Source organism: Lissotriton vulgaris, chromosome 8 (assembly GCF_964263255.1).
Source record: "Lissotriton vulgaris chromosome 8, aLisVul1.2, whole genome shotgun sequence".
Lineage (NCBI taxonomy): Eukaryota > Metazoa > Chordata > Amphibia > Caudata > Salamandridae > Lissotriton > Lissotriton vulgaris.
Window position 1 is genome coordinate 704,299,209 of NC_141696.1, and position 14,198 is coordinate 704,313,406.

Here is a 14,198-nt window from a genome sequence, read left to right on the forward strand (position 1 = left end):
GAGTAGACGTTAGGATAGTGTTGAGTAAGATGACGTTATCCGGGGATGAGATTTTCAAGTAAAGTTGTGTGTCGTCGGCATATATGTGGAAGAGAATGTTCATGGAGGTTAGTGAGTTAGCAAAAGGTTCCAAGAAGAGGTTGAATAGGATAGGAGAAAGGGCAGACCATTAGGGGAACCCCATGAGAACTGGAGAGGGCTGGGAGAGAGAGTGGTTTGCCTAAACTCTTTGTGTTCTGTGATGGTGAAAGGATGAGAACCATTGTAGCACCAGATTGGAGAACCCCATTCTGTTTTGCAGGATGGATAGGAGATTGACATGATTAACCGTGCCGAAAGCTGAGGACAGGTCAAAGAAGGATAAGTAGACAGGATTCATTTTGGTTGAGCATTTTTAGAATGTCATCCATAACATGTTGTAATGTAGTTCCTATATTCCCAATAGGCTCTGCGCATTGGAATAATATATCCTATAGATGTGACGTAGGACTTATGTCTACTAGGTCTCTATCGAATGTATTAGACTTAATTGTGAGTGCCAGCTAGCTCAGAGGTCACTAGAAACTTTCTCGAATTCACAAGAAGGGATTCGTTTCTGACAACTACATAAACATGACAACTTTGTTTCCCCAAGATTAAACTGATCATCAGAGTCGTGGAAACAATAGATAGTTATTTTACTCAGTCAATCGTGCATGCTTCGTTTCACCAGAGGTGCAGAGAAAATAGAAAGATGGGCGTTTTCAATAAAAGGATTTATTGAACAGACTTCTTTCTCAAGCATAAGAAATGAACTGCTACAATCGTAAAACTGGTTGCAAAATATAATGCATACAGTAGAAAGAGTAGAATAAAATAATACTGTAAGAGCATTGTATGGTTCCTAAACCATAACGAAATACATACATAAATAACAGAGGCTAAAAGTGCTCAACTGGTGCTTCTAAAATACGACTACCCCGATGTACGTAACCTAAGCTTAGTACGAGGGAAGAAGTAAGTGAGGTGTAGAATAAATGGAGTAATCTTTTGCCAAGAATCTGTCCAAGATTTCTCTTAGGGTCTAATCAGATCCATACCTTAATTTGGAATGAAGAAGGTCAGGCTCAGGACTCAATTTCCCAACAACCCGCAAGTGTAGCTTGGAAACACGAGCTGAATTTCTCGGTAAGAGAAAAGACAGCTTCTCTCTCAATGCGTCTGCTGGAGGGTCGGCTTCCTTTGGCACTTGCAGTACCAGGATGCGTCAGGCAAGTAGATAGTCGAAGTGCTCCAAACCATCGTGTGTTTGCTAAGGCAAGTGTGGGCATATTTATACCTTGAAGTTGCTGAGTTTGACGTAAAGGTGGACATAATAACGTCATTAAAGACTCTCAGTTCTTTGAAAACTCCAGGAGTTCTTGGACAAGTCAGTATTCAAGCAAGGGAAAGTCCATAGCAGCTGAAGCCGAGTTTTCCAAGAAATCGTTGTAGATGTTCGGAACTAGTGAAAGTAGCCCTGCCATATTTGGACTTCATGAGCTATGTCTAAATATGGTTATGTTCAGTTCAGTTCAAAATTTTATTCGATTTCATTACATAAGAAATCATAAAAGTACAAGAGCAAAAAAGGGATATATAAATACATACATAGGCACAGTCAGATGTACAGTCATATTAAAAGAGCCAAATACAAGATAAATGTATAGGAGGGTTGACAACTACTCATAAAATTACAAAAAGGCATTTCATCGAAGAGATCATAATTCATTTGTAGTAATCCAAAATCTATTAGTTAAAAACATGATCTAAAATTTATAAAAAATGTAGTATAATAATAATACAGATCTTAACAGTAGATATTGATAAAAATGAACCTCCTAGTCAAGTGAAGCGGAAAGAATCAAGCTCATGAATAAAAATTGCGTTACATTGTTGACCAGGACCAAATAATCGCTTTTAGGTACATTGAAACAGCCAAAATTGTCACTGGTGTTTCTAACATCTGCAGTCTTAAAAATGCTGCCCTACAGTATCTGATGTTCCAGCATCTAAGAATCGGTCTGAGATATTTTTTTTAGGTACCGTAAAGAATTTACAGAATAAAGTGCAGTGCAGGGTTGATTGTAATGATGCATCATCACAAGGGCATATGAGTGTATCAGCTGACCAAACATTTGCCACTGAGAATAAGACCATTCTAAAAAAGGAGTCAAATCGGAAACGGGCCAATATCATACGGCTAAAACTCCCCTGTACCATCAATAGATATTGTTGAGTGCCCTCACCACTCAAGATCAATTGGTGTGCCATTACCGTTTGTTTTTCTCTCTCTTTACCCCATCTTTGCTCATCAAAATATTTCAGGCAGCGATCCTTCAGATCTTTCCTGGAAATATCTTCCAGACTACTGGGATCAGTAAAATATTCAGGATGGCCAATGGTGTTAGCTAACCTTTGTATGTAATTGAACCACACCATTTCTTTTGCCCTGTCTAATTTAAGGCAATCCTGAATTACATCCCTGTTAAAACCTGTTTCGTCCATTACCCATACCTTGTGCCACAGTAACAGCGGGACTATCTTGATGGTATCTAATATATAAGGGATACCTAATTCCTGGTGGCAGCTATAGGTAGCAGAAGAGGTAGGGACGCCTAAAAGAAAACGGATAAAACCATTTTCGCAAGTTTGTATTATGTCTGACCCTTCAACGCCCCATAGCCCTACCCCATTTACCCCAGTGGAAACATATTTTATCTTGTAAACATCCAACAGCTCTTTCACGGGTCTTTCTCCAATCTTTTTAGCAAAGTTTAAAACTGCCCCCAAAGCTCTGGTGAGAATCAGCTTTCTAGCCTTAATTGCCAATTTCCATGTACCTTTCTTATCAATGGTAATACCTAAGTAGCAAAAGGTGTCAGTGTTTTCTATTTTTCTATTTTCAATGAAGATGTTACATGGTATACCTCTATTCTTACCACAGCCCATGGTGAATGTATTAGATATATTCACTCTTAAGCCCTTCTCTTTCATGTAAATAACAAAACTGCTCACTGCCCTTTGGAGACCCCGTTGTGTTCTTGACATAATCACTGCATCATCAGCGAATAATAGAAGAGGAACGGGGGCACCCCCTATAGTCGGGTAGTCATTTTGATCTCTGCTGAGGTGTTAGCCCAAACTATTTATATAAAGCGTGAAAAGAAAAGGGGCCAATATACACCCCTCTCTGACACCCTTTTCGATAGGGAATTTGGCCGAGCACTCCCCCATCTTCCCAAATCACACCCTCGCCCCTATGTTCTTGTACTTTTCCTTTATAAACAATAATAAAACAGGGTCCACCTTAAGATCTTCTAAAATAACCCATAGCATGTTGTGATTAACACAATCAAATGCTGAACTCAAATCTACAAAAGTAAGAAAAAGTTTCCCCCTTTTTGCCTTTGTGTATTTTTCTATAATTAAGGCCAGGTTCAATCCCTGCTCTATGGTTCCCATGCCTGACCAAAAGCCATATTGGAATTTTGTTAAAAAACCCTCCTCAACAGCCCAAATTTGAAGTCTGTTTAAAATTATTCTCCCCACAATTTTCGTTAGGGCATCCAGGAGAGAAATAGGCTGATAACAGCTAGGGTCACTCCTAATTCCCTTCTTGAAGATAGGTACAACTATCGCATCTGACCAGGTAGGAATAAGCTTAACATTATAGATGCTATTTAATACCATCGTTAACAACGGGGCCCACAGGTCTATGTTTGATCTATATACATCCACTGGGATCCCGTCTGGGCCTGGTGCTTTACCTGCAGCGCTCTCCCTAATGGCCCGTATCACCTCCTCTAGGGTAATATTCAAATTAAGGGGGAAAACTCCCTGCTCGCTTTCCACTTGTGTGTCAGTCGCTACTTCCTTTGATTTATAAAGGTCCCCAAAGCATTTCACCCACCCTTTTCCCGTAATAGCCACGTCTATAATGTCTACCTCTTTATCTTGGTAAAAAGGGACATTTACGGCTTTCCAAAAGCCACTATTGTCCTTCATTATGCATGCTTGATGTAGAGCTTCCCAGGCTTCCTTCTTTAGCGGACTTTTCCGCTTCTTGAGAGCAAGGCGATAAGCAATCCTCGCCTGTCTGAAGTAGTCCTTACATTTTGGTGTGGTATGCAGGGTATTTTTTAGATGCGTATGGGCTCTGGAGCAATCTCTATCTAACCACCCCTTCAAGTTTGATCTTCCCCCGCTATTTTCCCTCCTTAGGAGTCTAATGGCTTCCTCTGATATCCTTAAGAAGGCAGAATAAATATCCTCAGTTGCGCTCCCCTGTGTGAGGCAAATTTCCATTTCAGACTGGGTTTTACCAATTAAATTACGCAGAAAGGCCTCAGAGTCAACTCTGTCCCATTTTAGTGAGTAACCATTTGTGGCAGCAAGTCAGACTTTGAACTCATAGGGAACCTGCCTCTTCCTGTTTTTATAGTTTTTCACGACAAGGAGGTGTAGGCTAATTGGGTGGTGATCGCTCATTGAAATTACCTCTGTTTTCCACTCCAGAACACTAGAGGCATATCTCTTGGACACTATAATGAAGTCAATAATAGAGTTACAGCCTCTACCATTGAAGGTTGCCTGAAAAGGTATGGGATTTACACCCAACTCGTTTGCGAAACCCAGATCGAATTGATAAAGTATGTCATTAAACAATTCTCCACTCTTATTATGGATAAAATGTGAGGATGTTTCCTTATTATCTTCGTCTAGGCCGCAGATGCCATGTTCACTATGCGCACAGAGAGAGCAATTAAAATCCTCTACCCATATTAGAGGCATATCTTCTGTCCGATTCTCCTCTATAGTTTTTAAAACGCTACCCAATTCCCCAATAACTGTCGGTTTTCGATTTAATGGGACATTATTATAGAAATTAACTAGGACCACTTCCTTGTTCCCTCTTAGCTTCATAATCAAAATTTGATAAAACTCAGACCATTATTTAATCTTGACATTTGATACCCCCGCCTCTACTGAGATGTAAGTACTCAAACCCCCTTTGTTGCGGCCATGATCAGTAACAATTGCAGGAGTATGGAATGTACTAAAACCCTGAAAGTGGATTTTCCTCTCTGACCATGTTTCTTGGAAACATAAAATGTCGTACTCTTCCACAATTGACAACCATTCAGGATCATGTACTTTCACGGCAAGGCCTGCAATGTTCCAACTAAACAACTTATAGACACCCTCCCTCTCTTTATCACTTTCAGGCATTCCCTGTGTGGTACTTATTTCACCAATGACATCTATCCTTTCCCTATTATCAGACATCAATCTATGAGAGCGGCCTCGGGCTGATAGCTATTTTTCACCAATAATGGATTGCTGTCTTTAACACACAGATTATTACCTTTTTTCATCTTAATTTTTCCCATATTATCCTTCGACCCAGGGGGCATAATCAAGTTCCCATAAGTTTCCTCACTAACAAGGGTTTCAAACTGTCAATCCTGGTCATCCAACCATGACAAAGGTTCATAACGATTTGGATATATCCAGTCTATCCCTGTAGGTTTCATGAGTTGAAAGTCCCTCACTGATCTTCTCCTAGAGAATGCGTTTACAGGACGTATCAGTTCAGCGTTTGGAGTTATCTGGGTTGGAGGGTAAAAGATCCCCAGGGGCAATATATTAATGCCAAGATGATCATAGTGATTATTCCCTGCCCTATTCAAGATCTCCCTAATTAGTCTGGGCTCACTAAAGATCAAGATGATACAATCCCCTTTATGCTCCTTTCGCCCTTTCCCCACCCATGGTACTCGTCTTGCCATTTTAACGTGTTTAAATAAAAGATCACCCAGGCCTGTCCTCTTGCCCAGCCAGTGTAATGATTTATTGCACAGCTCACTCCATGTTTCTCGGGCGGGATGCACTATTTCTGGGACATTTGTTAAAATAACCACATAAGGGGTGGCTGCTGGGGGTAAATCCAAAAAAGTTTGCCCTCTCCTTACTTGATCAGGATTTAAGTCCCCTCGATGTAGGAGCACGTCTGGTCCTGTATTGCTATTAGTCTGTTTCTTTTGTTGACTAACATTTTTCCCTTGTTCACCTGCGCTACACAATGTTTGCACTGGGGTTATATCATTGTCATCTCTATCCGCCGTTATGTTGTTAATTGTCTCAGCGGGAGTATTTATACTGGGATCCTGTAAGCCCCCGATGTTCCTGTATGTTCCCTCTTTATGGTTACATGTAATAACACGTATGATAGTTTCTATGTTGGTCACCCTATCTGATAATGCCCCTAGAGCCCCGAGAAGATCAGATTTTAAAGACTCCATGGTGTTTTGGAGGGTATCCTTTATCCTATTTTGGCCATCCAATATTTCAGAAGTGGTATTATTACCGCCACTATATTGAATTTTCTTCGTGTACGTTTTCCGGGCAACTTGTTTTTTAGTGTTTTTTTCTTTTTCCCAGCCTTGCATCTTGGCCATTAATCGGTTGTGAATCAGCTACTTCTATTACCTGGGGCCCCTCCCGGCATACTGCTAACTTGCTACGTTTGGGAGGGGGGTGTGAGTCCTCTCCCGTCTCACTACGATCGCTTAGAATTGTTTGATCATCCACTATCTGTATGCAACCGTTCTGCCGGTTTTTACGATTACCATCCTTTTGATTTACAATACAACTAGTGCTATCCCCTTTCTCTCACACCTCTCCATCCTCCATTGTGTTAATATTTCCTCTACCATGTGTATTTGTTCTTCGAGGGCTCCCATCTCTCTTGTAAGATAGGTCAGAGTGATTGCTGCCCTGCTCCCTTCCAGTTAGAAGTTACGTTGCTTAATTTACATTTTGACATCATGAAACAGTAACAATAATGAGCTTATGTGCTACACCCAAGGCGAAAAGTACTCACAAAAAAGAGAGTCCACTCTCATACAATATTGTTCGGGAAGCAGTGCTCAGGGGGGGGCCCAGCCTCCTCCGGCCCACGACGGCCACAGACGGCCCGGGCTTTGCCCGCGTGCGTCCCGCGTGGCAGGAGGTAGGGCTTGCTCAAATACCTCCGGGGCAGGCGAGGGAGGGTGTGCTCAGTGGCCCTGATGTCTCCTGGGCTCAGTGGTCTCTCTTGTCCAGCAGCGGGCCCCCAGCGTTTGCAGCAATGCGTCTCCTGCGGAGCGGGAGGCGCGAGAGGTAGTGAGCAGATCCGGGCACGTGAGGGAGGGGCTGCGGGTGTGCTCAGTGGCCCTGATGTCTCCTGGGCTCTGTGGTCTCTGTTGTCCAGCAGAGGTCCCCCAGCATTTGCAGCAATGCGTCTCCCGCGGAGCAGCTCCGGGGCAGGCGAGGGAGGGGCTGTGGGTTTGCCTAGTGGCCCTGATGTCTCCTGGGCTCTGTGGTCTCTGTTGTCCAGCAGAGGTCCCCCAGCGTTTGCAGCGATGCGTCTCTCACGTAGCGGGAGGCACAGGACGTAATGAGCAGCTCCGGGGCAGGCGAGGGAGGGGCTGCGGGTGTGCTCAGTGGCCCTGATGTCTCCTGGGCTCTGTGGTCTCTGTTGTCCAGCAGCGGTCCCCCAGCGTTTGCAGCGATGCGTCATATGGTTATGATTTTTATGCCTATATATTGACATAGTGATTTATAACTATGTAAGGGCATGAATGGGGGAAAATTACAATAGGGTCCTAAAATGTTCCACAACACCCACTCGACGTTATCATGTACATCTAAGTTCAAGTCCTAAAACATATAAGGTAGAGCAAGTGTTTTACAATCCACTCAAAAATACATGAAATGTATTCAAAATAGTTGCACACGAAAAAAAATGAGCATTTGTACAGTACCCATTTAAAAGCAATGATCTCATTTGTAAGCATATGATATGATAATAGTAATGCTAACTGAATGAATCACGAAATTTACATTAATGAAATGCCTTTAAATACAGAAAAAATGTAGAGACCATCCCATAGCAGAATATACAAACTGTTTTGGCTTTGGTATGTGTATTTGGTCAATATTGTTCCTAGGAAGTATTCAAAGAATTCTTGTTCTCTAAGAATAGTTCTACTTTAAGCAGATTGCTTTGTTCCAAAGTTCATTTTATTTCGGAAAAAAATCAAATCAAATTGTAGAAAAATACAGTTCCAAAGTTAGAAGTTTTTGTTTTGAAAAAATGAAGGTCGAATTTCAGAGTTGAAAAGGACGCTGTTTGCTAATTTCAAAAGTTATTATCGGTGTCAGGAGAAAACATTAAGTCATCAAGGCTGGCAAAGAAATCGTCTACCACAGTAGATGAAAGTTGATCCACTTCATTAAGAAGGTCAATTGTACACAGATGTGAAGCATCGCCGTCAGCGTCAGTCGCATTAGCAATGTTCATAGCAGATGGTACCTGTGTGCCTGTTGGTCCGCGTATCTCACCTACTGCTGAAGTTGCCGGTGAGATCTCAATGAATGCCGTCATCAGGATTGGTAGCCGTTGGGGGCAACACAACACATGAGCCGTTACCGGACCCAGTAATGCATCAACATCCGTTGGCATTGCTGATGGTAGTGTTAGACAGATATCTAACACGCATTCTTCTCCACAAAGCAGTCATCGTAGAACAGGTAAGATGCAATCTTGCCAGATTGGTCTGAATGACAGGAACCATGTGGTATTCAGATCTCTCAAACGAGCCAAACCAAGGATATGTGTTATTCTGTCACGATACGGCATGGCCTGGAGAGCATTCTCCATGCTGATTTGGGTATCGCTGGTTGCCGGATTTGCCATAATGGAGCAGAAGGAATAAAAATAGGATCCCTGCTACGAGTCCCAAGATGAGAGGCAGGCCACCGAACACAGAGTGCACACAGTTAGGAAAAATGCCCAGGACTGCTTCAAATGGTGCTAACAGTCCCGAAAAATCGTCTTAAATACATGTACAATACCACTGGTATGAGACATGTTTAAGATACGACCTTACATTTCTGCAAAATGTACTGGACAGTTTGTTGATAATAATGCATGTATCTCTGCAGAAGCCCTTGCAACTTGCAGATCATACGTCTCTCTGGATCAGGTCAGTGGCACAGTTTTTTGTAAAAGAATGGCTTTCATTCTGCTTAAAGTATCAATTTGAATAGAAGAGATGTTCAGTGAATGCCATAGTGGTGACTCCCCATCTGTCTTAGATTTAGGAAACAATACTTGCATACAACAAGTGTCCCTGGCTGACACACTTACGAGATATGCTGTCCCTGGCATCATGGCACAACAGCTGTGACCATTCAGCATTATGTAGCTTCCATTGGAAAGTTGCCTAAAAATTGGAACAATCACTGCTGTGGGTGAAGCCTGCAGGTGGCAAGAAAGGTTATTGGAAGAACCCTCGTAGGCTCTGTGTAAATTAATACCTTGACACAACAGTGTACCGCTTAGTGAGTTTTTACAATTTTTACCACTAAGAAATACCTCCTTTCCCCGACTCCAACATTTGTGTGTGTATGGTAAATCCCAGGTCGACTTAATGTATTCTTTACCCAACCTTTCATACAGGCATGCTGGTATATGTTTTAAGCAATAATGAACTGGAAAATCGTCACTGGTATCGTGATGGTGCCATGTATTATCCATTTAACTGATGGTTTCTCAGAAACAGTCAATGGTAATCTCTCCAGTTTTCTATGCTCAGCACCGTATAGTTTGCTCCCCTCTGTGCCAAAGAGATTTGTTTATCTGTAAGGATAAATACAGAAAACAATGACGTAGTGTTGATTAGACGCCAAGGCACATACCAGAACGAAGGTTTTGTAACATCAAGCCTAACAGCATTATAGAACGTAATTGAGACTGGCCATGTTGTAACATTAGCAAGTCCTGTTCCATTATGTCTATGGCAGAGGATACAATGCTGTCCAAAGAATAAATTCTGGACGACAGAGTTGTTAACCCATTGTCAGCTACAGAGAGTGCTTTCTCTAAATTAATACAATCACTTTCTCGTATTCTTTCAGCTGTTTCCATTTGCGTGACTTTCCAGGCTTCATTGTAAGCAGCGTATATACTGGCGCATATGAAACGTTTATGACGTTGATTGTGTGGACCAAGTAAGAATTCTTGTAAATCAACGCCATCTTTAAGCAAAGATAAGTGTTGTTTTATATCTGGGAGTGTGGATTTTTGTAGCCATTCAAGGCACAGTTTTCCTACACTGTAAGTTGTTATTATCCCTGGATGTTGTCTTTGGATATAACTTGGATCTGGCCGAGTGTCTGTAAACCCTTGTTTATTGTTCAGGAATCTATTTTGATAGTTATTCATGTCTGTGGGCCAGATTAACCATTTTTTCCAATCAGGATTTGTTTTGTTTTGCTGTAAAATATAATTTACGTCTACCTCCTCATCTGAAGTTAAATTACCATCAGGTGTGGGCTTAGGTATTGACGGTTTGTTTAAATCTTTTATCTTAGCAATGCCAAGACAAGATGTCTGTTGACCAGTTTCATTTAAGAACAGTATTTGTTCTGGGATGATGCAGGCTCTGAACAATGCTTCTAAACATTGTACCTGCCAATCCTTTGTGCCCCAGACAGTTTTTGTCTCAATGTTGTCTTTCCAAAAGTCAAAGCCTAATGTGGACAATTGAGCATAAAAGGCTGCAGAATAAACTTGTTTTGTATTTGTCAACATACTTTTCATGTCTGTCTTATTAACATTTTTGAAGTAAAAGCTTTCTGGGTTTGTGACATTAAAACCTGCAAAATATGGACATTTTCTATAGAATGTTTTAGAGCTACCTTTCGGAGGTGTCGGACAATGTTCCCATTGATTATAAGTTTAAACATTTCTAGGGTTTGCAGATTTATGCAAATAATGATGACCAAAATGATTGAAACAATACATTTCTTCATAATTTGATGAACCTTCTAAGTTTTCATGTTTTGCAAATTTTGCTGACATTTCAAAGTCTGTCATCATGTTATTACCAGTCTCAAAGTCCCAATCATCAGAAAATGTACTAGGTGAAACAAAATCACTCAAGGAAACCTTAAATTGATGTGGAATCTTTAGCAGCTCAACAGGGCCGTAAATGTCATAATCAGTTGTATCCCATGCTATACAACCAGGTCGAGGAATCGCTTTGATGTTCACTGATGACAGGTCTCGTTGTTCACAATGAGATGATTTGTGTGGCTTCAGGAGCAAGTTGATGTTCTTACTTGCTGTGTCCATTTTACTGTATTTTCCATCTATCAGCTTCACCAAACTTAAAAAAAGAATGAGCCATAGTAGGCGAAAAAATACACTTAACACAATCCCAAATTCAACCCATGGTGACACCAGATATGTTTTTGCAAGCTCTTGACCAAGTTCTGTTAATTGTTCTTTGAAAGTTTTGTTTGTTTTCGCTGTTTCAGGCTCACTGGGATCCTCAGAAAAGGTATTGAAGTTGATGAAATAGCCAGAGGCAGTTCTGTCAATAGTTGGTATTGCATCCGGATTCTTTGTAATCGCTGGAGCTGCTTGTTCCCTTGACATGTTTGTATAGTCAGATGCTACTTCATTGTAGACTGGAGTTTCTTGACGAACTGTTATTTGGGTTTCAAGAGGCACAAGTTCCATGGCTTTGTTGCATAGTCCTTCTTTTCTCACTGCAGATTCTTCAAAAGTGATGAGTCTTTCAGTTTGAACCTCTTGGATAGTAGCAAGATTTGGTCATCTGCTACATCTTGGGAGCCCACTGGGCCTACTACTTATTATCGGCCAAATGATGTGGTTTTACCAGGTCAATTGACACAGACCGGTTCTCCTTTCTTCCAGCAAGGGGCAGCAGTAACACTGTTCTTGATCTGTGGACTGCTAGTACAGGTACTGGTTTTTCTGTAAGAAGGCCCAAATTCCTTCTTGTCCGCTATTTTCTCTCTGACCAGATCCCCAAACTTTGGAATCCAGACAGGTCTTGTTGGGACAGTTGTTTTTTCTTCAGTGGTCATTGGCTTTTCGCTGGTGTTCTTGTTTCGTTTAAGTCATGTAAAACAGCCAAACGATATTTGATATCAAAGGGTTTTTGTTCCACCACTGAAGTATGACGATCGAGGTCTTCAACCATCATTCTAGTACCAACAAGGATTTCATATGGAGTGATTCCACCCAGAGAATTTCTTGGCAGGTTATTAAGACTACGTTGGACACTTATAAGATGTTTGACCCACCCGTCACCCGAACCTAATACCCTAGCTGTTATAGATTGCTTTATGTCATAGTTTTTTCTCTCCACAACTGAATTTCCCTCAGGATGGAATGGACTTGAAAACCGCAATGCAACGCCCAAATTGGCCATGGCCTCCTTCTAAGCTTTAGAGCTAAACGCAGGACCCTGGTCAGAATGTGGCGTGCCGATTGTGTATGTGCCGATAAAGACTCGCAAATCTTTTATAACAGTTCGGGGGCCAGCCGAGCGCTGAGGCCACATCCAAATTAATCTTGTGCAAGAATCCACTGTGACCATGATGTATTTATAGTTATCAATCAATCAATCAGGAGTTTGTTAAAGCGCAACTACTCACCCGTAAGGGTCTCAAGGCGCTAGGGGTGGGGGGGTGTGCAGGTTCCATTCCATCAAGGAGGGGGTCTGTCGAAGAGCCAGGCTTTGAGGTTTCTTGCGAAGATGGGGAGCGATGTTGTCTGTCTGAGGTGGAGCGGAAGTGCGTTCCATGCTTTGGCCGCGAGGAAGGAGAAGGAGCGGCCTCCCGATCTGGTCTTTCTGGTGCGGGGGACCTCGTCGTAGGAGAGCTGGGCTGATCGTAGGGTCCTTTGGGGTGCGTGGAATTTGAGCCGGCTGTTCAGGTATGCTGGTCCGGTGCCGTGGAGGGCCTTGTGTGCGTGGGTGAGCATCTTAAAGGTGATTCTCGCCTCGACGGGGAGCCAGTGGAGTGTGCGCAGGTGCTGGGAGATGTGGCAGTGTTTTGACAGGTTGAGGACCAGTCTTGCGGCGGCGTTCTGGATGTTCTGTAGCTTGCGGATGAGGTTTTTGTTTATTCCGGCGTAGAGTGCGTTGCCGTAGTCGAGTCTGCTGGTGACCAGGGCGTGAGTGACTGTCTTTCGGTGTTCGAGGGGGATCCATTTGAAGGTCTTACGAAGGAGGCGGAGGGTGTGGAAGCAGGAAGATGAGACAGAGTTGATCTGGCGGTCCATTTTGAGCTCAGAGTCCAGGATGATTTTTACCATCCCTCTGAAGGGGATCGCAGTGGTCCAAGTAAACACATGCTAATGGTTTATCTGAAATTAGAAGGGGAGTATGCGCCGGGCGTTTCACTGTTGAAACTTTCATTTTCTGGCAGATTTCACATTCCAAAACATAGTTTCTGGATTGTTTCCTCATGCGTGGCCACCAGTATCGCTGTTTTAATAATGAAACTGTGGCGGATACACCTGTGTGTGCAGAGGCAAGCCCTTCATGTGCTTCTAAGATTAGTCCTAATCTATGTTCCATGTTTGGGATTACTCTATCCCCCACTCCAGGGTTTCGAGCAAACTGAATATTTTTTGCATCAGTTATATATGAGTACTTGAGTGGAAAGCCTTTCGGTAATGTTTTACCACTGTCTTTTATTAAAGCAGTGACAGCTTGCATTATTTCGCTGTCTATTTTTGTTTTTGAACAAGTGATTGAGGCTACGGAAGCCGTTTGCTCAGCTACCTTCGCGGCTTCATCAGCCAATGAATTCCCTTCAACGTGAACGCCATCACGCTGATGACTCAGTATATGGATCACGTGAGTCTTTTGTAGTTCTTTCTGTAATAGAACTACTTGTTCCCAAAGCATTTTATGCTTGATTGTGCCACCTTTTGCGTCTTTAAAACCATTTTGAACCCAGTTCTGCAGATATTCATTGTAAGACTGGGCGCAATAATACGAATCGCACACTATGAGTGTGGGGAATTCGCGATCGGTATTTTCAAGCGCCATCTTGAAAGCCTGTAGTTCAGCTCGCTGAGCTGTACAGTCTCCGAGAGATTGAGTTTTTGTGTATCATGTGCATCATGTACATCTAAGTTCAAGTCCTAAAACATATAAGGTAGAGCAAGTGTTTTACAATCCACTCAAAAATACATGAAATGTATTCAAAATAGTTGCACACGAAAAAAAATGAGCATTTGTACAGTACCCATTTAAAAGCAATGATCTCATTTGTAAGCATATGATATGATAATAGTAATGCTAACT